Source organism: Meriones unguiculatus, chromosome 9, assembly GCF_030254825.1.
Source record: "Meriones unguiculatus strain TT.TT164.6M chromosome 9, Bangor_MerUng_6.1, whole genome shotgun sequence".
In the NCBI taxonomy this organism is placed as follows: Eukaryota; Metazoa; Chordata; class Mammalia; order Rodentia; family Muridae; genus Meriones; species Meriones unguiculatus.
The window spans coordinates 69701336-69725804 of NC_083357.1; the positions used below are offsets into that span (position 1 = coordinate 69701336).

General features: G+C 43.6%; 1 long non-coding RNA gene across 1 annotated transcript; it reads right to left on the reverse strand.

The window, feature by feature from the left end:
• Positions 1-787: 787 nt before the first annotated feature.
• On the reverse strand, positions 788-19054 carry LOC132656633 (uncharacterized). The gene is made up of 5 exons (XR_009594350.1): positions 18929-19054; positions 17733-17799; positions 8866-8986; positions 8259-8369; positions 788-2673 (listed from the first exon to the last, which is right to left on the reverse strand). It is a non-coding gene; the product is annotated as an uncharacterized LOC132656633 (long non-coding RNA).
• Positions 19055-24469: the final 5415 nt, after the last annotated feature.

The following is a 24469-nucleotide window of genomic DNA, read 5'->3' on the forward strand; positions in this document are numbered from 1 at the left end:
ATGAAAGAAAAATTTAAAGGGCCACAGGATAGAGGGGAATGTGGTGAGACACTTGGCTTCTGGACATGAGAGGCTATTTCATTCATGAACTCAAAGCAGCTGTGACATCAGTCAGTGTCCAGCATGGCTCAGGAGACCAGGAGGCCCCACGCCCAACTAAGGAACTGCTGGAAGTTGATGAAGCTGACTGAAAGGTATGAGATCTGGCCACTGGTAGGTTGCTCATGATCACTAGATCATGTGGATAGTCTCACACACATGTACATATAGGCAGCACTATTTGGAATCAGTAGGTTAGGAGAAGGAGGAGGAGGACGAGGGCAAGGAGGACAAGGAGGAAAGAGAGGCTGTGCTGGAAAGACCCAACAGAAGTAAGAGGGAAGAGTTGGAGATACAATAAGTTCAAAATATATCATATGCATGTGTGAAATTGTTAGAGAATAATAAAGCATCTTTATTTATTTTTTTATTTTTTATATTAATCAAAGGTTATTCACTTTGTATCCCAGCTGTAGACCCCTCCCTCATTCCCTCCCAATCCCACCCTCCCTCCCTCATCTCCTCCCTGCCCCTTTCCAAGTCCACTGATTGGGGAGGACCTCCTCCCCTTTCATCTGACCCTGTTTTATCAGGTATCTTCAGGACTGGCTGCAAAGTCCTCCTCTGTGGCCTAGCAGGACTGTTCCTCCCTCGGGGTGGGGGTGGGGGAAGAAGGGGGTCAGAGAGCCAGCCATTGAGTTCATGTCAGTAATAGTCCCTGTTCCCCTTACTAGAGAACCCACATGCCTATATCTGGGCAGGGGTTCTAGGTTATATCCATACATGGTCCTTGGTTGGAAATACAGTCTCATGAAAGACCCCTGTGCCCAGATATATTTGGTCCTTGTGGAGCTTCTATCCTCTCCAGGTCTTGCTAACTCTCCCTTCTTTCATATGATTCCCTGCACTCTGCTGATGGTTTGGTTATGAGTCTTAATATCTGCTATAATAAAGCATTTTTAATAAGAATGTCTTAGTTAATGTTCTTATTGCTGTGGTGAAATATCAGGACCATAACTGACTTGAAGAGTAAAAGGTTTATTTCAGCTTACAGCTCCCAGGTCAAGCTCAATTGCTGAGAGAAGTCAGGGCAGGAACTCAGACAGGTCAGGTACCTGGAGGCAGGAGCTGACACAGAGGCCATAAGCATGCTGCTTACTGTCTTGCTCTTCATGGCTTGCTAAATCTGCTCTCTTAGAGCATCCAGGAGCACGAGCCCCGGGGTGATACCACCCACAGGGAGCTGGCTCTTCCCACATCAATCACCAAGATAATGCACCACAGCCTTGCCCATGGGCCATTCTGGTGGAGGCATTTCTCAACTGGGTTTCTTCCTCTGAAATGACTCTAACTTGTGTCAGGGTGACATAAATCCAGCCAGCACAATATGCAATTAAATCACAACCATGATTATAACTGCTTTGCTGAATTTCATGATTCCTTACAATGAAGCATTGAAACTGAGGGCAACAATGAGGAGCTCCCTCCAATACAAGAGCTATTTAATAAAAGTTCATATTTTTGTATTAACGCTGCACAGTCTCTTCAGTGTTGAATTCGTGCAAAGTCTTGCTGAGTTATAAAATCTGTTCCAATGAGGATGGTGCCTTTCTGTGTTCCTCTTTACACCCCTCTCTCCCAGTACAGGCGCAGACTGTTGTGTACACTGGATGCTCTACAAAGATCAAGTGGGAGTGAAACTGAATTCTGAGATGATGGCATGGCATCACCTACAGCCAGTGCTTCTTCCTCTCTCTCTCTCTCTCTCTCTCTCTCTCTCTCTCTCTCTCTCTCTCTCTCTCTACCTCTCAGACTTCTCTAAATAACTGCTATAAACAGGACTCTGCCGTGGCTCCACCTTGCCTGCTCAGTACAGAGCAGCTGAGACCAGGTGATGCGTACCCCACTGGATGGATTTAAGATGAGAAACTCTTCTAGGCTCTCTCTCTGAAACTGTGTTCACCACTGCAGTGTGACTGACGCTGGTGCATCACACTGGGATTTGGAGAGCATGCATTCCCTCTTCTCTCTCGTCAGCATGAGACCATGGGCGGTCTGCATTGGACAGCCTGTCACAGCTCCTGCAGTTTCTGCCAAATGTTGTAGTGCCATGACATTGTGAGCAGCAACCTCCCTGCACTGGGAGCTTCCCTGTAAGGCAAATCTGGGGCTGAAGAATTCCTTGAGTTAAAGTCTTGAAACAGATGCCATGACCCTATGTGACAAATAGCAAGTTATTCATTGATGACTAGAAGTATAATGGACTCTTCCCAGTGGGTCAAAAACATCAGTCTTAAAAGAAATACAGCTGATGGGTGATTGGACTGTGGCAAATAGCATGTTTCTAAATGTTCAGAGCTACAATATTCTTTGGGCGAGGGGGGGGTTATCTCTCTGTTTGTTTTGACAGGACTACATGTTTTCAGCACATGATGCCAAGCGGTAAACTAAACAAATTGGCCGACGTTGAGCTAAAACATAACTTGCATCATACAAGCACTGAATATAAAGTGGGGTCATATTCTGCTGCCATCCAGAAATACTTGACATTTCACATGGCTTGCTTTGTTAAATATTTCTTTTAGTTCAGCCGTAAGCTTTTCCTCACATCGGTATCGCCAATGGCAGCATCGCCTGGGATAACAAAGCAGAACAAAATGAGGTCAGCTGGCTAAACTTTATGCTCCATGTATGTAATCCCAGCACTTGAAGGGGCTGAGGCAGGGGGATAGCCATGAGATCAAGCTCAGCTGCCCTGCATAGTCAGTTCCCAGCAAACCTGCACTACAAAGTGAGACCCTGTCTCTAAAAACAAAAACAGCAAGAAATGAGTAGGTCAAAAAATTTTCACCAGAATGTCAAGACATATTGGGAACGAAGGGTCTTTTCGAAACTAGTTCTAAAAGAACTGCATGTCCACAGGCAGGAATGAAATCCAGGTAAACACATGTGTCTCTGATATGTGTCTCTCTGAAATTCAGAGGGGAAACATAAGCCTCACTCAAAAGGCAATCCAGGCATTGCAGCACAAGAAGACTGGCAATCCTCAGGATAAGCCCACAACTCTCACAGTTCCAAATCCAGTAAGATAGATGGGACAGAGGAAGAGGAATGCTATTATGTCACTCTGTATGATTTGGAGGGCAGTGGCTACCCACTTCTTGAAAGAGATTGCATTGTGGCAGGAGGGGAAACTCTAAGCTCTGGGCCTGATTTTAACCTACCACAGACTCATGAACAAAAGGCTAACTGAGGTGCCTATTTAACATATTAACATGGATACTGGCAGCCAGGATCTCAGTATCTCAAGTACCAGTTATAAAGTCATCCTGGATGGCACACCCTACCCACTACCCTAAACTTCTTCAGCCCTGGCATTTCCCTTCTCCCAGATTCTCTGATTCCTATAAAACCTAACCATTTCAACAACATGCTTCCTTGGTCTCTTAGATTCTATGTGTTCTCTTTCCTCCCTCTTGTAATACCCAGTTCGTGAGTTGCCAAATGACCAACAGGAATTGAGTCTGTTGCAAAACACACTAGGGTCTTTTATTACAAGCTCAAGCTGGGTGGCCACCCTTTACAAAGACAAAGGGGCAAGTGACCCCACACTCCAGGAGAACAACGTTTTTAAAGGGACAAAATGCAAGTGGGGAAGTGCAGGCCTTGGCATTACAGGACTGGGTAAGAGGGTCTCTAGGGAAGCTAACCTTTAAAATGATTGGTCTGTTTTTAGGCGCCAAGACCTCAAATGATTAGGCCTGGCTACCTGGGGGACACCTGACTTCTAGTACTGCCCTGTTACATGCAGGTTATATGCTGTAGCGGGGGGGGGGGGGGTTGCACATCCTCTGGGCTTTCTTAGGGGCTGGCTACGTGACTCCAGCCATACCCTGAGGTTTATCTGGGTAGGGGACTACTGCTGGACCCCTGCTCTGAAAGGAATGTGGTCTGGTGATTTTGCCCCAGCCCCAGGAATTAACTCTAGGTTTTGGAACCTCTCACTCTCTCTTCACTCACTCTACCCTCATCTCTCTCTCTCTCTCTCTTTCTCAGTTTGCTGGCCATGTTTCAGTCCAGACCCTTCCAGATTCCTCTAATTGCACTTTCCCTCATATCTGCAATAAACTTCTTTCTCAACCATAACTAGGTGCAGTCATGTCCCCATCTTTCATTCACAATAAACCACTGATAAAACAAGGGAGGATGTTTTAAAATTTCAGGGAATCAAATGAAATTACATCTTACAGAATGTTAGGCAGCTCTAAGAAGAAAATATATAGCTATTACTAATTATATCAAAAAAAATCTGAGAGATCACAAATAAGTAGTTGTGTACCCCAAGGTCTTAGGAAAACTGGACAAACACAAAAGTAGCTGATGACCAGAAAAATAAAGACCAGGGCAAAAAATAATGAAATAGAGACAAAAAAAAAAAAGTGTTGTGTGTCCCCTGTGCACACCATTCCCAGCCCACAGCTTGGCCTTCATCTCCAGAGGCCTGCTGCCACCTGGAATGGACATGTGAGACTCCCTAAGCCCCAATCCGCTGCCTGCTGTGTCCCTCTAGGCAAGCCCAGCAGTGAGCTACACCCTGTCCCCTGTGCACTCAATCTTCTGACCCACAGCTCTACCTGCGTTCCCAGAAGCCTGCTGCCATCAGTGAGACCATCAAGTGAGACCATCAGCAGGCCACCAAGTGAGAACACCACCCCCAATTTCCTGCCTGCCATATTCCCCCTCCCTCCCTCTCCACCCCCGGCAAACCTAGCAGTGGTGAGCTCCAATCTGTCCCTGTGCACTCCATTCTGTCCCACATCTCTATCTGCATGCCTAGCATTCTGCTGCCATTAGGGACCCCCAGGTAAGACCTGTCACCCCCACCCCAACCTTCTGTCTGTCCACTGATCCTTCTGAAGCACTCCCAGCAGCAGTAAAGTGCACCTGCTCCCCAGCACCCCATTTTTTGGTCCACAATTCTTCTTGCATTACCGAAGGCCTGCCAACACCAGAGTCAACCAGATGTCAAAAGGCCAGCATAACAACACAATCAACAAGAGCCAGAGCATTATGGCAACACCAGAATCCAGCTATCTTACTACAGTGAGCCCAGGTATCCTAACACAGCTAAAGCGTGTGCACGCATGAGCGCACAAAAACACATACAATGACCTTGAATCCAATCTTATGGAGATGATATAGGCCTTTGAAGAGGAAATGAATAAATCTCTTAAAGAAATTAAGGAAAATACAAACAAACAGATGAAGGAAATAAATAAAACTGTTCAAGGTCTGAAAAATGAAAATAGAAGCAATAAAGAAAACATAAACTGAGGGAATCCTGGAGATGGAAAACCTAGGTAAGAGAACAGAAATAACAGATGCAAGCATCATCAAGAGAATACAAGAAATGGAAGAGAAAATCTCAGGTGTAGAAGATACAATAGAAGAAACTGATACATTTATCTAAGAAAATGTCAAATCTAAAGTTTCTAACACAAAACATCCAAGAAATTTGGAACACCATGAAAAGACCAAATCTTAGAATAATAGGAACAGAAGAAGAAGATTCCCTGCTCAAAGGCCTAAAAATATTTTCAACAAAGTCATAGAAGAATATTTCCCTAACCTAAAGAAAATGTTGCATATAAATGTACAAGAAGCTTACAGAACACCAAATACATTGGACCAACAAAGAAAATCCTCCTACCACATAATAACCAAAACAGTAAATGGAAAGAACAAAGAAAAAATATTAAAAGCTACAAGGGGAAAAGGCCAAGTAACATATAAAGGCAGACCTATTATAACTACAGCAGACTTCACAACAGAAACTTTAAAACCAGAGGGTCTTGGCAGATGTTTAGCAGTCTCTAAAAAACCACAGATGCCAGCCGAGACTACTTAATAAACCTAGCAAAACTTTCAATTATCATATACATGGATAAAACAAGATATTCAATAACAAAAGGACAAAACAAAAGAAAAAAACAAATTTAAACAATATCTTTCCATAAATCCAGCCTACAGAAAATAAGACCTATAAGATATGATAACACAAGGTTAACTACACCAAAGAAAACACAGGAAATAAATAATTTCACACCAGCAAAACCAAAAGAAGGGAAATCACACACACATGCTACCAACAACAACAACAACTTCAAAATAACAGGAATTAACAATTATTGGTTATTAATATCTCTCAACATCAATAGACTCAATTCTCCAATAAAAAGACACAGGCTAACAGAATGGATGTGAAAACAGGACCCATCATTCTACTGCACACAAGAAACACATCTCAGCAACAAAAATAAATATTACCTCAGAGTAAAGGGCTAGAAAAAGATGTTCCAAGAAATGGACCCAAGAAGAAAGCTGGAGTAGATATTTTAATATCTAAGAAAATAAACTTTTAACCAAAATTAATCAAAAGAGATGGGAAAGGACACTTCATACTCAAGATAAAAATCCACCAAAAGGACATCTCAATTCTGAACATCTATGCCCCAAATGTGAGGGTACCCATATCTGAAGAAACATTACTAAACATTACTAAACATCACACATTGATGCCATATAGTAATAGTGGGAGACTTCAGCACCCCACTCTCAGCAATGGATGGTCATCCAGACAAAACTAAACAGAGAAATAAGGAAACTAACAAAACTTGTGAATCAAATGGACCTAACAGATATTTAAAGAACATTTCACCCAAACACAAAAGAATATTTCTTCTTCTTAGCACCTCATGGAACCTTCTCCAAAACTGACCATATACTCAGACACAAAGCAACTCTCAACAGATACAAGAAAATAATCCCCTATATCTATCACCATGAATTTAAGCTAGACTTCAACAACAACCAAAACAACAGACACCGTACAAACTCATAGAAACTTAACAACTCTCTACCCAATGACCATTGGATTAAGGAAGAAATAAAGGACTTTATAGAATCCGTGAAAATGAAGGCACAACATCCCCAAAGTTACAGGACACAATGAAAGCAGGGATAAGAGAAAATATCACAGCACTAAGTGCCTTCATAAAGAACTTGGAAAGATCTCATACTAGTAATTTAAACGCTCCCCTGAAAGCTCTAGAACAAAAAGAAGCAAGCACACCCAAGAGGAATAGACGGCATGAAAGAATCAAACTCAGGGCTGCAATCAACACATTAGAAACAAAGAGAACAATACAAAGAATCAACAATACGAAGAGCTTGTTCTTTGAGAAAAATCAACAAGATAGACAAACCCTTAGGCAAACTAACTAAAAGGCAGAGAGACAGTATCCAAATTAACAAAATTAGAAATGAAAAGGAACTACTCAGCAATCAAAAATGAGGAATTCATGAAATTTGCAGGCAAATGGTGGGATCTAGAAAAGATCATTCTGAGTGAGGTATCCCAGAAGGAAAAAGACACACATGGTATATACCCACTTATATAGACCTATAAGATATGATAAACATAATGAAATCTATACACCTAAAGAAGATAAACAAGAAAGAGGATCCGGGGTGAGATGTTCAATCCTCACTTAGAAAGACAAATGGGAGGTGCATTGGACGTAGGAGAAAACAAGTAACAGGACAGGGGCCTACCACAGAGGGCCTCTGAAAGACTCTACCTAGCCGTATATCAAAGCAGAGACTAAGACTCATGACCAAACCTTCAGCAGAGTGCAGGGAATCATATGAAAGAAGGGGGAATTAGTATGACGTGGAGAGAATAGGAACTCCACAAGGACCAAATATATCTGGGCACAGGGGTCTTTTCTGAGACTGATACTCCACCAAGGACCATGTATGAATATAACCTAGAACCTCTGCTCAGATATAGCCCCTGGTAACTCAGTAACCAATTGGTTTTCCCTAGTAAGGGGAACAGGGACTATTTCTGACATGAACTCAATAGCAGGCTCTTTGACCTTCCCACCCCCCAAGGGAGGAGCAGTCCTGCTAGGCCACAGAGGAGGACTTTGTAGCCAGTCCTGAAGATACCTGATAAAACAGGGTCAGATGAAAGGGGAGGAGGTCTCCACCAATCAGTGGACTTGGAAAAAGGAACAGGGAGGAGATGAGGGAGGGAGAGGGGGTGGGATTGGGAGGGAATAAGGGAGCGGGATACAGCTAGGATACAGAGTTAATAAAATGTAACTAATAAAAATAAATAATATCTCTCAAAAAAAAAAAAAGAACATACATACCCATGTAATGGAGCAGGGACACTGAAGAATAAAAAGAAGGAGATGCTTGGCCAACAATGCACAGTCACTGAGTGTGTCGACTACAGTTGGTCAATAAATTAAAACTCAAACCTAAAAAAATAAAATAAAATAAAATAAAATAAAATAAATGAAAAGGGGACATACAACAGATACCAAGAAAATCTAAAGAATCATTTGGTCTTACTTCAAAAACCTGTAGTCCACAAAATTGGAAAATCTAAATGAAATCTAAATAAAATGGACGATTTTCTTGATAGATTCCACTTACCAAAGTTAAATCAAGATTAGGTAAACAATTTAAATAGCTCTATAGCCCCTAGGGAAATAGAAGCAGTCATTAAAAATCTCTCAACCCAAAAAAAAAAAGCCCAGGGCCAGATGAGCTTTTAGCTTTTAGCTCTCAAACAAGAGCTAATGTTAATACATTTCATACTATTCCACAAAATAGAAACAGAAGGAACATTGCCAAAGTGATCTAAGAGGCCACAGTCACCCTGATACCTAAACTATACAAAGATTCAACAAAGAAAGAGAATTTCAGATCAATTTCCTTTCTAAATGCAAAAATACTCATTAAAATACTCACAAATTGAATCCAAAAACACATCAAAAACATCATCCACCATGATCAAGTCAGCTTCATCCCAGGGATGCAGGGATGGTTCAGTATATGAAAATCCATCAATGTAATCCACCGTATAAACAAACTAAAAGGAAAAACAAACAAACACGTGGTCAACTCATTAGATGTTGACAAGCCTTCGACAAAATCCAACACCCCTTCATGTTAAAAGTCTTAGAGAGATAAGGGATACAAGGTGCATATCCAAGCAATAGACAGATGCCCCAGAGAACAGAACTCGGCCTTTAGCAAGGTCTTAATAAGTAACAGTTGATTCAATGAACAAGCAAAGCATTGCATAGCTATGGTGCTTGGAGGAGGACACAACAGAATAGAAAGAGGATCACTCTTAGAAAGCCATACTTCCATTTTTGTTTGTTTTTTTTTTTTTTAAAGGCTCTTCACCCACTGCACAGCTTTTGAGAAAGTGGAACTCGGAGGCAACGGTGAATAGAGAGATAAATGCTGCTTATGAAGAGGAAGTTTTTCTTTTACACCCACATGCCAAGAATATAATTCTAGCGTCAGGAAGCAGAGCAGAAAAGCTCCACAGGACACAGCCTGTGTTTTCTCTCTGCCTGGAGTCCTTCTGCTGAGTTAGTGATGCACCTTAGAAAATGAAAGGTTTTAGCTACCATACTGGACACAGACAGAGATTGTTCCTTGAAGCCATGAGATTTATTTAATACTATGGACAGATAGACAGACAGGCAGATAGGCAACAGCGTGGTGAGGGCTCTGAGGAATGGAATCAGGCTTCACATAGCAGTAGTAGGGGTCTCTTCTTATACCTTTCTGGGGATGGGGGAGGTTTCACAGTATGAGCCTGACGCCAGACTCTTTGGTTCCCAGACGGAAGGCCGGATGTGTGGCCACCAATACCCACCCTTTGGTGTAAACTCACTTCCCAGTAAGAGGTCCTGGCACCAGGAAGTCTGTCACCTAAGGACTTGCCTGTCTCCATAAGTGCCAGCTGGTATCTGTGAAAGATGAAGCATGGCTGTAAGGCGTTGTGGCCCAAGCAGCAGCCACATTCTGTCAGCATGTTTTTACAGAAAAGCTATGGCCAGGCCCTAAAGGCTGTGCTCGGTTCACCTTAACGCAGCTATCAGCTCGTGTGCTCAGCGTTGTTGTCAAAAGCGCTCCATGACAAGACCCCGACACGGTGGCTCACTTGTCGGTTGGGAAAGATGAAGAAGGTTCCAAGCATGCATCCATCTCCCAAACTTCCTTACACGCATCCCGCCTTTCCTTCCTTTCCCTGCCAATTGCAGACTGTTCTTCCTCATCGTCCCACTACCGAGAGCCCTACCCCACACACCCTGCCCAAAAAATAATGAAGCAAAGAGCCACCAGCTCACCAGCAGTCTGAGGGGACAAAGCTGCCATATTTTTCTCATGGACACACAGAATCCGGTATTTAAGTCTGAAGATGTATTTGAACCCAGCATTACCCAGCACTTAGCAAGCTGAGGCAGAAGGATCACAAGTTCAAAGCCAGCTGGAGCACACATAAGAAGACCCTATGTAAAAATAAATTAAGAAATGAATATATGGGGCTGGAGAGAGGGGTTAAGAGCAATGGCTGCTTTTCCAGAGGCCATGAGTTCAATTTCCAGCAACTACATGGGGCTCACAACCATCTATAATGAAATCTGATGCCCTCTCCTGGCATGCAGGTATATACACAAAACACAACATTGTATACATAATAAATAATAATATCTTTAAAAAAACACTCTCAGCTAAAAAAAAACAAAAAAGAAATATATGAATGGCTTCCTCTTATACATATGCTATATAAGAATATGATTTGCCATGCATGGAGATAACCTAGAACCCCTGCACAGATGTAGCCCATGGCAGCTCACTATCCAAGTAGGTTCCCTAGTAAGGGGTACAGGGACTGTGTCTGACATGAACTCAGTGGCTGGCTCTTTGATCACCTCCCCCTGAGGGGGGAGTAGCCTTACAAGGCCACAGAGAAAGACAAAGCAGCCAGTCCTCATGAGACCTGATAAGCTCTGGTCATATAGAAGAGGAGGAGGACTTCCCTTATCAGTGGACTAAGGGAGGGGGATGGGAGAAGGAGGGGGATGGGAGAAGAAGAGGGAGGAAGGGTGGGATTGGGAGGGAATGAGGAAGGGGGCTTCAGCTAGGATACAAAGTGAATAAATTATAAAATTTTAAAATTGAAATTAAAAAACAAGTATGATTGTGGATTATTAACAAATGTTGAAGTTAGAAAAAAAGAGGTGCTTAATAAAGAAGTTGAAGAAAAATATTTGGGGCTGACATCACTAAGGAAATTTCAGGACTTTGGGTCTAACCAGGCTGTTTGAAGACTGGAGAACCAGTCTTCACAGCCCACTCGGCTGAGTGTCGGAATGACCTCCAGCTAACCAAATTCATGGGGGACCAGAGTACAGTTAATCAATCTACAATGTGCTAGTGGGACTGGGTATTTGAATTTGCTCATTAACCACTTTCACCTCTGGAACAATCTAATTGGAAAGCCACCCAAATTGGCTGTGCATCTCCAGAGAGCCAGTCTAGCCCTTATGACTGTCACATTGGTCTCTACGGTGGCGCTATGTCACTCAGGGTGATAATGGGCAGGATCCGTGTGGGCAGTTTCATTTATCCTGTTCACTGCTGCAGCCTCTGCAACTTGGAAGAGTTTGGCAAAGGGATGCCTGTGCAAAGCGCTGGGGCATGCAAATGGGTACACGCCCCATGGCCACGTGTGTGTGTGGAGGCCAGAGGACAGCCTTAGGGGTCATTCCTCAGACACTCTGCACAACCACTGTTTCTGTGTTTTGCTTTGTGAGACAGGATCTTTCCCTGGCGTGGAGCTCACCAAGCAAACAAGGCTGAATGACCAGGGAGCCTCTGAGTGATGCTTGTCTCCACTTCCTCAGTCCTGGGATTACATCATATGCCACCATACCCAGCGGGTCCAGGGGAATCAAACTTAGGCTCTCATTCTTACAAGGCACGTACTTTTCCTCCTGAGACCTCTCCTTAGCTCATAAAACTTTTGCTTTGTTTGTTTTGGTTTTTGTTTGTTTGTTTTCTGTTTCTCAAGACAAGATTTCTCTGTGTAGCCCTGGCTGTCCTGGACTCGATTTATAGACCAGGCTGCCCTCGAACTCTCAGAAATCCACTTGCCTCTGCCTCCCAAGTGCTGGGATTACAGGCATGTACCACCACACCCAGCTCATGAAGCATTTCTTTTTTCTTTAATATTTTTTAACTTTATTTTATGTACATTGGTGTGAAGGTGTCAGATCTACTAGAATGGACATTACAGACAGTTGTGAGCTGTCATGGGGGTGCTGGGAATTGAACCCGACTCCTTTGGAAGAGCAGACAGTGCTCTTAACCACTGAGCAATCTCTCCAGCCCCAACATTTCTTAATCAACATAATTTTAAAACAAAGAAATTTTTCTTGCTGTCCCCTTGTATTGGGAAGGCTGATGTGAACCGATATAGCCATCATTTAAGAAAATGCAGCTGCCTAGCAGAGATAATTGTTACATCACCATCCTACAACTGGCATTCTCTTCACGAAGTGGTTCTGAAGACACCATCACCCAGCTTTTGAAAAAAAAAGAAAAAAGAAAAAAAGAAAATGGTGAGTTGGTGAGTTTCAAAGTCCACTGAACGATGATGTCAGAAGCCCCTTAGGTTTGCGTCTGTGGCTCCACCAGCTCTCAGCTTCTAACACCAACATGACTGACACCTTACATCTTACCAGCACAGTCTATCTTGATCTGATGTTCATCATAACCACCTGTTTGAGCTGAGCAGAACCTAATAAAGTCATTTGGCATAACAGGATGTGATAGCCCTGAGCCAGCCCCAATTATCAAATACAGATGTCTCAGCTAGGCTTTCTATTGCTGTGATGAAACATCATGACCAAAGTGACTTGGGGAGGAAAGGATTTATTTGGCTTGTGGTTCCACACCACTGTTCATCATCAGAGAAAGTCAGGACAGGAATTCAAGCAAGACAAGAACCTGGAGGCAGGGGCTGATGCAGAGGCCATGGAGAAGACCTCTTTACTGACTTGCTTCCCATGGCTTCCTCAGCCTGCTTTCTTATAGAACCTAGGACCACCAGCTCAGGGACAGCACCACCAGCAATGTTCTGGACCCTCCCCTAATCATTCACTAATTAATAAAATGTCTTACAGCTGGATCTCACAGAGGTATTTTCTCAATTGAGTTTCCCTCCTTTGAAACAACTCTAGCTTGGGTCAAGTTCACATAAAACTAGCCAGCACACAAGCCAAGTCCAATTTATGCTGTCCATCCAGTCATGGATGTAGTCCTACTTCGGTACAGTCCTCTCTGGCCCCTGGTCCTGACAACCTTTCTGCCTTCTCCGGTGTAATCCCTCTTGAGCCTTGGGGAGTAGCAGGTGTAATACAGACGTCCATTTGTGACACAAATCCTATTTCTGCCAACACTCACCAAGTTAACCACCAAGCAATCAAAAAGGCAAAAACCCACATGTATAAAGAAATACAAACGCTGGGTACGGCGGTACTTGCTACCAGCATATGGAGGGTGAGGCAGAAAGATCACAAGTTCCAGGCCAGTCCTGACCACACAGGGAGATCCTGCCCCAATAAAACCAGGGAGAAAAAGAAAGACACAGGAAAATGCAAGAGGAAGTAATGCTGAACACAGTTGACCCAGTTTGAGCAGCAGATGCCAATCTGGGGTTTTTCTGTTTAAGAGAACTTAGAGGTTAAAGGTTACCTGTGACTCAAAACTAAGCACTAGATGACAGGCAGCTGCATAACTAGGGGAAGGTAAGAAATTAGGAGATCAAACCAGATAGCAAAATTGGGGGGACATGGACGAAAGAACTTTTGTTGAAAACATTTTTTTCCATTGAGATCATTTTGTGCTGCCCATCCCCTGATGAGCATGGGGTATGTTTTTGTGTGGGGTTCATATACCCGGTGAGACTCCATTGGAAAGCCTGGTTTTTCCTTTGCAAAAGGTTGTCGGTTGGAGATAGCTCCCTGGTTAGAGATGGGGGGGGGGGGTTGTGTTTAAAGAAAGAATAGAAAAACATTTGGGAGAAACCCAGCCAATTGAAGAATAAGAGCTCACCCACAGCACCTAGTAAATGAAACCCCAGAATTCCTGTGGTTATCCTACAAGCTTCCACCCAGGAAACACAATCACATATAAGAAATTAAAAATGACCGAGAATTTGGACTTCTCAGCAATGCCGTAAGCTAGCACACAATGGAGAAACGCTTCAGAATGGAAGACAAATAGGAAGCAAATCCGACAGCTAAACATGTGGAATCGCCACATTTTCAGATGCACAATGACTAAAGAAAGGTTGTTTCCTGTGTATGTCTTTTCAGGGAGCAACCATGCGATGCAATTAGTCAAAATTATAAGTACAGGGAGAAAAAGAACATACAGGACAAACAGCAGCACAGGAAATATAAAAAGCGAGTCCCAGGAGACTGGCAAGGAGAGACCCAGGTTGGGAAGTGGGAGTGGTACCCACCTATGGAAGGGTGGGACCCCCCATTGCATCCAACAGGAAGGATGATGATGCTGACAGAAAGTTTCAGAGATTCGGCTTTCATCGTCTTTTACAGATTCCATAGGGGAAGGGAAAAGGGTACAAAGGGATTGGTACAAAGTGGAAAAAAAAATAAGTAAAATTTCAAAGTGAGGCAAATATTTGCTTCTGAGAACCTGAAGTATTATATAAAAAGAGAATGAAATTGTTAGTGTATGGCTCAATATCCATGTTTCTGGAGCAAGGAGGAAACTGAATAAGCCTTGTAGTTTCTATTGCTTTCCTCACCAACTTTAGAGGTAATGGACATAAGCCACGTACTCCGCACAGCTTTGCTGTAGACAACACTTGGCACTGAAATTTCCAGGAGACAAAAAGCCAAACCTACATTAAATATCCTACAAGTCTGATTGGCTGAGCAGAACATCTGTGATGGCACAGAACTATTATTGCAGGCTTAATAGCTATTCATTGTCCACAGCTGTTTCCACCATGCCACCTTTGTGCCTATTAGGTGAACCCCTTCCAAACGTACTGACAAGAGCTCTAACTTCCATTCGCCCAGTGTTTAAGAATGTCAGATAGCATGTGCCTGAAAGCAGAAAGGGTTCTTCCCACTTCGCTGTAACTGCCTACGCAATGTTTCCACCATTGTACTTGAAAAGTACCTTGATTTAAGACATTCTTTTGGTCTCTCACTATAGAACTTCATGATACTCTTGCCACACTGGAACATGGTAAGAGGGGGAACTTCAATTCACGCTTCCGGGCCATGCTCAGCCATACTTGGATCCAGAATAGAATACCTTACTCCCTTTGGGATGAGAGCTGTGTTTTCAGACAGACACACCACTGAGGTGTTGCCAATTATGTAAGTTGCCTAAGTGTTTGCCTAAGAGCAGAAATGGGACAGAAAATACCGAAATCTTAATCAAGGAACCACCATTATTCATTCGGGGAAAAAAAATAATGCTTCCTCTAACTTTTCTGATTGTAATAACATTTGCTCCTTTGGGAAATGGCCTGGGCAGGATTACTTTCTGTGTGGCCCCTCACTGGGCCCCAGGTCTAGCTCTTTAACTTTTAGAAAAAGGCAAGACAGAGATGATGGAGACATGAACTGCTCCATGACAGTTCTGGAGGCTTCCAGAGCCCAGCCAGAGCTGATAGCATCAAAATGTCCCAGCCCCTTTTAATTCTTCAGTTCCGGGCACCATCAGCTAATACAAAGCATGGGAAATGTAGTGTTTAATCAACAGGGAGTCATATATGGCCCCAAGAGGTACAGGTCTATTGTGATATTCTAGCCAGAAGGAGAAAAAGACACACGCCATGCATGTTCAAAACCCCCCTCAGCCTGCAGCCTTCCTGCCCACTGCTCCCTCACAGCATCTCCCGCCCTGGAAAAGCCCATTCTGTTGCAAGCTTCTCCAAGATGGGGCACCTTCTCAGGATGCTGCCAGGAATATTATTGTTTTCCCTCCCACCAACTCTAGTCCCCCCAGTTGTTTAGCTGGTGGTTAAACCTGGGAGAAGGGAGCCTAAAAAATGGGGCGGACTAAAGTTTCATGCGATAGCCGACTTTATTCAGAGCCTCAGACAATTCACACACTAGGGTGAAGAAAAGTCACCTGAGCGAAGCGTACAATCACAATGACAAGCCGTAGGTGGCAAAAACACCTTTTTCCGTGGAAGTATATAAACAAGTAACAATAGCCAGTTGTAATGAATAATCTGAAATAAGCTCACTCCTATCCACTACAGCTGAGAAGGGTACAAAAGCACATCCTAGAAACAATTCTGTGTCCTAAAGAAACTGAGGGCCAGGAGACTTGTTTTCTTGGAGTTTCCTCATAAGGACTCCGAATTCTTGCACGGCTCCATTCTTGGTCTGTGTTCTGACACCCAGTTTTGGCCCTCTCGTAGCAAGCAGCTAAACCTGGGTCTGGTAATGTGAATTCTTACTTGGGATATAAGGCTCTATGAAATGAAAAGAGAAAACAACCACCTGACCAACAGATATTCCTTTAATGATAATGATATACCTCCTGTGTGATCGCATAGGAGATACCGAGGAAATGAACAAATTGTAACAGTTCATTTCAAGAGGTTATCTCTGACTCCATAAAGAAATGGAAGCTGTGGGGCAGGCTAGGTTCAAAGTTGGAAGAACACACAACCAGTGGTAAGGTTTGTCATACAGAGTAACTCTACGACTTCCCGGCTCTGCAGGCTTTTAGCTACCTTCTCTTTGCGGTAAAGACGCACAAATGGCGTCATTTTCAGGGAGAAATTTTTCCTTCCTAAAAGGTAACTGCTACTCTTGTCTTCAGAGCTGTGTGCAGTTTCCCAAAGTAACCAGCTCAAAACATCTTTACGGCAAGAAGGTATATTGAGGAGGGCACATGTCTGATCTCCTACAGTCATGTTTTAGGGTAGCATGTCCTCAACCCAGAATTTGTCTAAAACCTTTTGTCACACACACACACACACACACACACACACATCCACAAAAGTATCTACATATTCCATTGAAAGTTTAGGTGATATGATGTAAGCAGATTTGCAGAAGCAAAAAAGTGAAAAATCCTTTTTCCTTTGCCCACCATAAAGTGTCATGGCCAGCAACACCTCCAGACTAAAAGACAGGTTAACACTAGGGAAAACAAACAAACAAACAAACAAACAAAAAAAAAACATGGCACTGGTTTTTCTACATGTTGTTTACCATAACACAGAAGCCTAGAAGATGGTGAGCCAAACATCCTGGGGATGCCTCCTAATTCTGGGCTCAGCATGGAGACAGAGACAGCCAAATAGAACCTGCCTAAGAGGGAAGCTATGAGTTCACAGAAATAACACTGGATGAAGGGAGCCGGCAAGGCCTGTTTGCTCAGGTGCTCCGTGGCCTTTCCTTTCCAGCATTTCTCCCTCACCGAGGCAGGACCCCTGTAGACTCAGAACCCATTTCACTGTGGCCAGAGCCTAAGCAGCAAAGCTGTGGCAAGCTAAAAGTATAATTCGCAATTTGACCACTGGTTTCTTTCCTTGGGAAGAAGTGAAGAGCAGGAGCTAGGAGGGCAGGGGAAAGCCAAAGAGAGCGTCTGTTCTGAGCCTGCTTACTGTGTTTTCACTCGGGGGTGTCCCTTTTTTATCTCTAATATAACTTAAAACGGAAGCCCCAGCTCTTCCCATTTCCCCAATGTGGCTACCCTCATCCCACACACACACACCCCCATCGGCACACAGGTATCCCTTTAGACTTTACCTGATCAATTGCTTGAGCAATCCGAGGCCAGCGATAGCCCAGGCCGCCAACCCAGTCCAGAACCTGCCTGGGAAAACAGTCACTTTCATAAACACAAGTTAGTTTTGCCTTTGTGGTCTTTTCTCTTAATAAAAAAATAAAAAATTATACCTGACAACTTATATTGGTACAAAGATTAATGTAAATCAGACCTGGTTTGTTGTTATGTATTTACTTATTAATACTATTTGATTTTAAAAGAAATTAAGACCCATCCATGGGCCAGGCTCTGGGCACTGTGCTGTCAGTAGAAGGAAAATTGACCCTGAGAACCTGAAGCAGGAAGGAGCAGACAAAGGGAGTGCTCCGCCGCCCCCTGCCGGTATTTGTAGGAAAATGTTACAAACCAGGAAATTATAAAGTCACTTGAGGCCAAACATTATTTACAGCACTCGCTATCACCTATGTCACGAGCATTTCAGTACTTTAGAGATGCATCTATCTTACTGAGTTTCCACACGTTGCCTAAGTTTTATGGATTTCCTGGAAGGCCAGGCTTATGCCCACTGACATTCAATAGTTCCGGGGATTAGGTTTTGTACACAAATTCACCCAAGCTGACATAGGGTAGCCCAGGAGTCCACAGACTCTGACCCTGGCAATTCCCTGCTCTGTCAACAGGATCAGACCTATAGTCATTGTGGGCTGAGTGAGAACCACACCCGCTTCCTGTCACAGTTTCACTGCCTCTTTCTCTACCTTGCCTGAAAAGTAAACATCAATACAAGTGTAACACTAGAATCCAATGTGCTTTCAAAACTCCACAAATGCATGCTGTTTTGTAGTACAGACGTCCAAGTTTTTGCAGCTTCTTTTCCTTCCCGTTGTAGTTTATTCACGCTGCTGTAACTGGAAACACCATGAAGTGAGTGGCCTGCAAACATCTGAGATGTATTACTCCCAGTTCTGGAGGCTGGAAGTCTAAGATCAAGATGCCTGCAGATCCAGGGTCTGGTGAGGAACATCTTCTGTCCCGTAGATGCTGATTTGGTGATCTATCCACACGGCAGAGGGCCAAAACTGCTCTGGGCTCCTAACTCCTTCATGAATGGTCTGCCCTCCTGACCTAGTCATTTCCCAAAAATTCCACCTCTACTGTTAGTACACGGCTAACAGACAGTTCCCCTGCCCAGCTCACCCTGATTGATGGCACATACCTCAGGACATTGGGAAGATGCCCTTGAAGGGTATATTGGGAATGGGCTTCCTGTCCCCTCCTCTCACCACCACGGAGTTGTTACCAGTCAGCACACATGATCCCCTTCTGCAAGTCTTTAGCCTTGGAGATAAAAGAATTTTAAAGTGACTCCAGAGAAAGAACAATTTTGTTACAGTCAGAAAAACAAGGGAGGCTGCTTAGCCATATTTGTGTGGGACATGGGGGTTCAGAGACAGAGACAGAGAGACACAGAGCCCCTAGAGGGTCCAGGAGAGCAGGTTTAGAGTTTTAGCTGGTACGTAAAAAAGAGATAGGGAAGGGGGAAGAAAGGTCATGTTTTTGTGAGCTAGAATTCAGAGAGCAGAAGTTTCGCAGTGACTTCAGGGAGGAAATGACCTCCCTTGTGCATCAGTATGGGGCTCATCCAGGGATAGCTATCCTTCCGTCTTTTTAACAGGTATTCAGCTGCATCAGTTTTCCCGGAGTGGTGCCTCCTGGCCAGGTGATTTACAGGCCCATGTGGGTTACTCTTAGGGAAGGGGCCAATAGTACAGGACCTTATGATCTTTGGGGCAGCTTCCAATATCATGTCTCCACCTACAGGCAGAGGTTCAGCTCGGATCCAGTCATTTTGCTAAAATTTCATGGGACAGAGCAGACTAAAAAGAACTAAAAGGGGGGAAAAAAGAAGCTATGAAATAAGCATGTTTTACTAGAAGGAAACAGGCCTTCTTTTCATGGGCCTCCACAGCTGCCTCCATCTTCTTCCCTTCACGTGAGTTATTTCAAATCTTAAAGAGGAGTGGTTGTGACACTTCCTCTCTCCCTTCATGTGGCCTTTTACATTTTAGGGAGGGTAATTGTGATGTTCCCCCCTTGCTTAAGATTGGTGTGCTACCAGAGACACAGAAAATGAGGTCCAAAGTTTATATGGGGAAGGAAGGACCCATGCTCGACCTTCCAACCTGCTGTGCTGTACTACCTAGCAAGGTGAGCAGCTTTGCTTGACCACAGGCCTTCCTGCTGTGACACTGTCCTACCACAGGTCCAGAACTGATGAGGCCAAGTGACCGTAGACAGCTCTGAACCCTGAGCCAAAACTATGTCTTTTTCAGGTACCTTATTACAGCCATAGAAAGGTGATGAAAGATTCTCTACACGCCATCACTTGGGGGTTCGGATTACAACATATCAGTTTGTGGGGCACACAAATATTCCATTCAGCATACATTTCTGCCCAAAAGGTTCCTCTCTGGCCTCCCTATGTAACTAGTAGAGGATTGTGCTATAGGCCTTAGTGGCAAAGGCTGGGGACCCACCTCAAGAAGTTCCGTTTTACCAAGGCAAGGCTGAACTGTGGCTGCAACATTCACACAGCATGAATGTCACATTCTTGTGGCTGTGACATTCACACATCTCTGCATCCCAGGCTCCAAATTCAGATGAAACCACAGCCTTGATTTCTATCCCCTTTCCTCAAGCTGTGCCTGAGAGGGAGGTAATGGGTGAGGGAAAGTGGCATTTGCATTTATATAGAATCCCAGCTTTTCATTAATTAATCAAAGCACTAAGCCACCTTGACAAATCCTTCGGGGAAAATCGGCATCCTAAACCCTGGCGCACCTTGTATGAAAGAATGATTTCAGATGAGGCAAAATCTGGCCCCAGGCCCTCTAACACTCACCACCATTTATCTCTGTGATAGGAGGCATTTGCACAGGAAGCAGGAAGACTGTCCACTTAGTAAATGAACAAAGCAGTCCATAAAGAAAGGTTTGAATATGCATCCCATTGCTGAGTGGGACAGAGTGCCATTCCAAGGCTTAAGCATCTGAGACTCTCGCAATCACACCCACACCTGCTGGGTTCTTCGTGATATAAAGTGGGATGCTGTGAGGAAACCACCATAGTAAAGGAAAGGAAGGCTTGCTGGAAAAATGTAGGGAAGAAAGAATCAAGAAACTGATACATTACGTAAATAATGTATCAATTTGGGGCCCCAAACTGTCCCCCAAATAGAGTGGTTATCTCAGTGTGGGAGGAAGGTGTTAGATTTAGCAGAAAAAAAAAAAATGGACAGGAGACAGATAGACAGACAGAGATGGAGAGAGGAGGGGAGACGGAGTTGAATACCCTTTGAGCAAGCAACATGGCAGGCATCTAAATGAGTTTCAGCCCCACCAGACAAAGCAAGGGATCTACTCCCACATGTTTCCAAGGGAAAGAGACATCCTGAAATCTAGGGGCTGGAGAGCACAGGACCTGAGTTTGGTTTCCAGCACCCACATCAGGCACCTCACAGCCACCTTAGGGCCAGCTACAGGCAATCCAACCCCTCTTCTGACCTTTGTGGGTACCTTCTCTCTCTCTCTCTCTCTCTCTCTCTCTCTCTCTCTATCTCGCTCTCTCGCTCTCTCGCTCTGTGTGTGTGTGTCACTTAAACATTACATAAATATTTTTTCTTTTTTTTCTTTTTGTATTATTATTAATTACACTTTATTCATTTTGTATCCCCCCATAAGCCCCTCCCTCCTCCCCTCCCGATCCCACCCTTCCTCCCCTTTCTGCATGCATGCCCCTCCCCAAGTCCACTGATAGGGGAGGTCTTCCTCTCCTTCTTTCTGATCTTAGACTATCAGTTCTCATCAGAAATGGCTGCATTGTCCTCTTCTGTGGCCTGGTAAGGCTGCTCCCCCCCAGGGGGAGGTGATCAAAGAGCAGGCCAATCAGATTATGTCAGAGGCAGTCCCTCTTCCCATTACTATGTAACCCACTTGGACACTGAACTGCCATGGGCTACATCTGTGCAGGGGTTCTAGATAATCTCCATGAATAGTCCTAGGTTGGAATATGAGTCTTTGGGAAGTACATAAATATTTTTTAAATGAAATAGGCTTAGTTACTATGTGACCTATATACTATGTGAAGGAGGCAGGGGAGTGGATTTCTAGGGGGATGGAATGATATGTGACCCAGGTTTCATGATAATAGTCAGGCTATTTTCAGCCCTTGGTTGGCAAGGGGGTTGAAAAAGTTCCTGTCCTGGACACAGCAGCACCACTCTTCCCCCCGCCACCCCCATTTAGGGCCTGGTCTAACAAGACCACACATGCTTTTTGCACTTCATATTCTTGTGGAAGCTTGACATTTTCTTAAAGAGCATACACACAAATTATTACTTTCATCTACTCTACATTTATAGTATATGTATATAATATATATATCATATACCAGATATATTTAACTTCATATATATAACATATATACATACCAGTTATATATAAATTATATAATATATATAACATATATGGACATCCTAACTGGAGACCTTAGATAGTGGGTAGTTGAAATTAGACTGTGTCTGAGGTTTCCTCTTCCGGGTCTGAGCCACCCATTAAATTAGGGCCATTTGTACAATTGATATCCTGTTTCCAGAAGGGTTAATCCAAGATCATTTGTACAATTGGTTTTGTTTCTGTAGTGTTCTTGCTTAGCCTCTGACTATGACCTCCTGACCAATTCTACCCCCTCATCTTTCAGGTCTGGTGTCCCTGTGTCTGGCAGTTGCCACTGCCTGTTTGGTTATTGGTTGTTTTATGCTTGGTGTACACCCAAGTAGTTAGGACTTTATTTCATTAAAAAGTTAAATTACCGTCCTCATTGCTCAATGCGCTGCTCTCTGGGGGCACAGATGCCTGTGGTAAGGCCTTCCTCCTGTGTCTCCTCACACAGTTCAGCAGAGAGACCTTTACCTTGGTTAGCTGCCCACCCTGACCCTCTATTTACTCTTCATAATTAGTTCCCTGTTGCTCCCCTCAGCAAGGCGCCAGCTTGGCCTAAATGACCCAGAGCTCAGCAGCAGCTTCCACTAGATTAGAGACTGGACATTGAGGAAACTCCACATAGTGGACCACAGCCTCCCTGTGGACCTAAGATGACCTGAGGGAAACAGCTGTGACAGCAGTCAAGATGGAAGCCCCTGAGAGTAAGGGCTGAGGCCTTCGCTGCTGTGCTGAAAGGACCCCCAAACCACACAGATCTCCATGGCAACCTAAACTGCTCATCTGAAAATTGAGGGTCATCTTTAATGTACAAGAGCGACGCTTAGTGACAGGGTAGGCGGGGTGACGGTTCTATTATCAGATTGAGAATTCAGGGAGGGCATTCATTCTGCAACCCACAGAGCTGAAGGATTCTGGCACAGCTGTTCTTCCTCACGTGCCAAGGTTCAAATAAAGGATTCCCTTCTCCTATTGAGGAATGTGAGACGAGTGGCAACAGGTGGCCAGGAAGAGGTAGAGACAGAAAGACAATAGTCTCAATAATGAGACAAACCAGGATGGTGGTTAGTGAAAGGTGCATTTAGCATATGTTATTGATAACTTTCGTACAGGAAGAGCACATGTTCCTTTTAGAGTAGTTTCAGACATGACCATATTTCCTGAGAGAAGGAATAAATAAAAAGAATAAATATCCCAGTGTAGGAGAATTAGGACATTTGCATCTCTATGAGTGTTGCCTGGTAACACACAGGACCCGTCATTCTACTTCATTTCAGAAATGTAACTATCTGTCAGCACAAATAGTTGTATATTTGTGTGTGTTGTATATTTTTAATTTTTTTTGTTATTTGTCTGAAATTCAAATTGACCTAGATTTCTTGTATTTCTATCTACTAACTCTGGCATCCTTATTATTTTTAGAAGAACAGAAAATATAAATTCACATAGAGTTGGGATCAAGATGGAGGACAAGACTTAAGGAGATGTTGGTGGGAGAGCCATCCATTGAGTATCACAGAGGATGTTTATAAAAAAAAAGAGCTGATGTTCTTTAACTCACAGAGCTTAAAATTTAACCAAAAGTTAACCAAGAGATATGCAAGGGGGAACATGCTTATTTAAAAGTATTTTTGCTGGTAGTGAGCAAAACTTGGAGAACATTGAATTTTCAGATTCTTTTCTGCACTCTTCTGCCTAGTCTTCGAATGCACTGCTAGAGTTGAGATTCCAGTTTTTCTCTGCAGGGGGCAGCATTGCCAAAAATGTTATCAAGCCATTTAAAAAAAAAAAGGAAAAGGAAAAAAAAACAAATACAGAGAGAGAGGGGAGGGAAGAAGTGAAGGAGGGAAGAGAGGGAGAGGGAAAAGGAGAGGGAAGGAAGTAGAGGAGGGAGGGAGCAAAGGGATCATTTAGGCAAAGTTTTTTGTTCTACAAGAGTAGAACAGAAATTGTGCAACAATTTGTGTCCAGGGTAAAAACTACTATTTTCCCCCCAACTGCCCAATCTGGTTTGGTTTGGTTTTTAAATGAACTTTGCTTCCCACCTTCTAAAACAAGATTCAGCACTAATGGAGTGCTCAGAAACTGTCTAATGAGAAAAAGAGAGAGAGAGAGAGAGAGAGAGAGAGAGAAGGAAAGGAAAGGAAGAAAGGAAAGGAGGAAGGGAGGAAGGGAGGAAAGAAAGAGAAAGAGAGAGAAAGAGAAAAAGAGAGAGGGAGAGGGAGAAAGAAAGAAAGGAAAGAAAGAAAGAGAAAGAA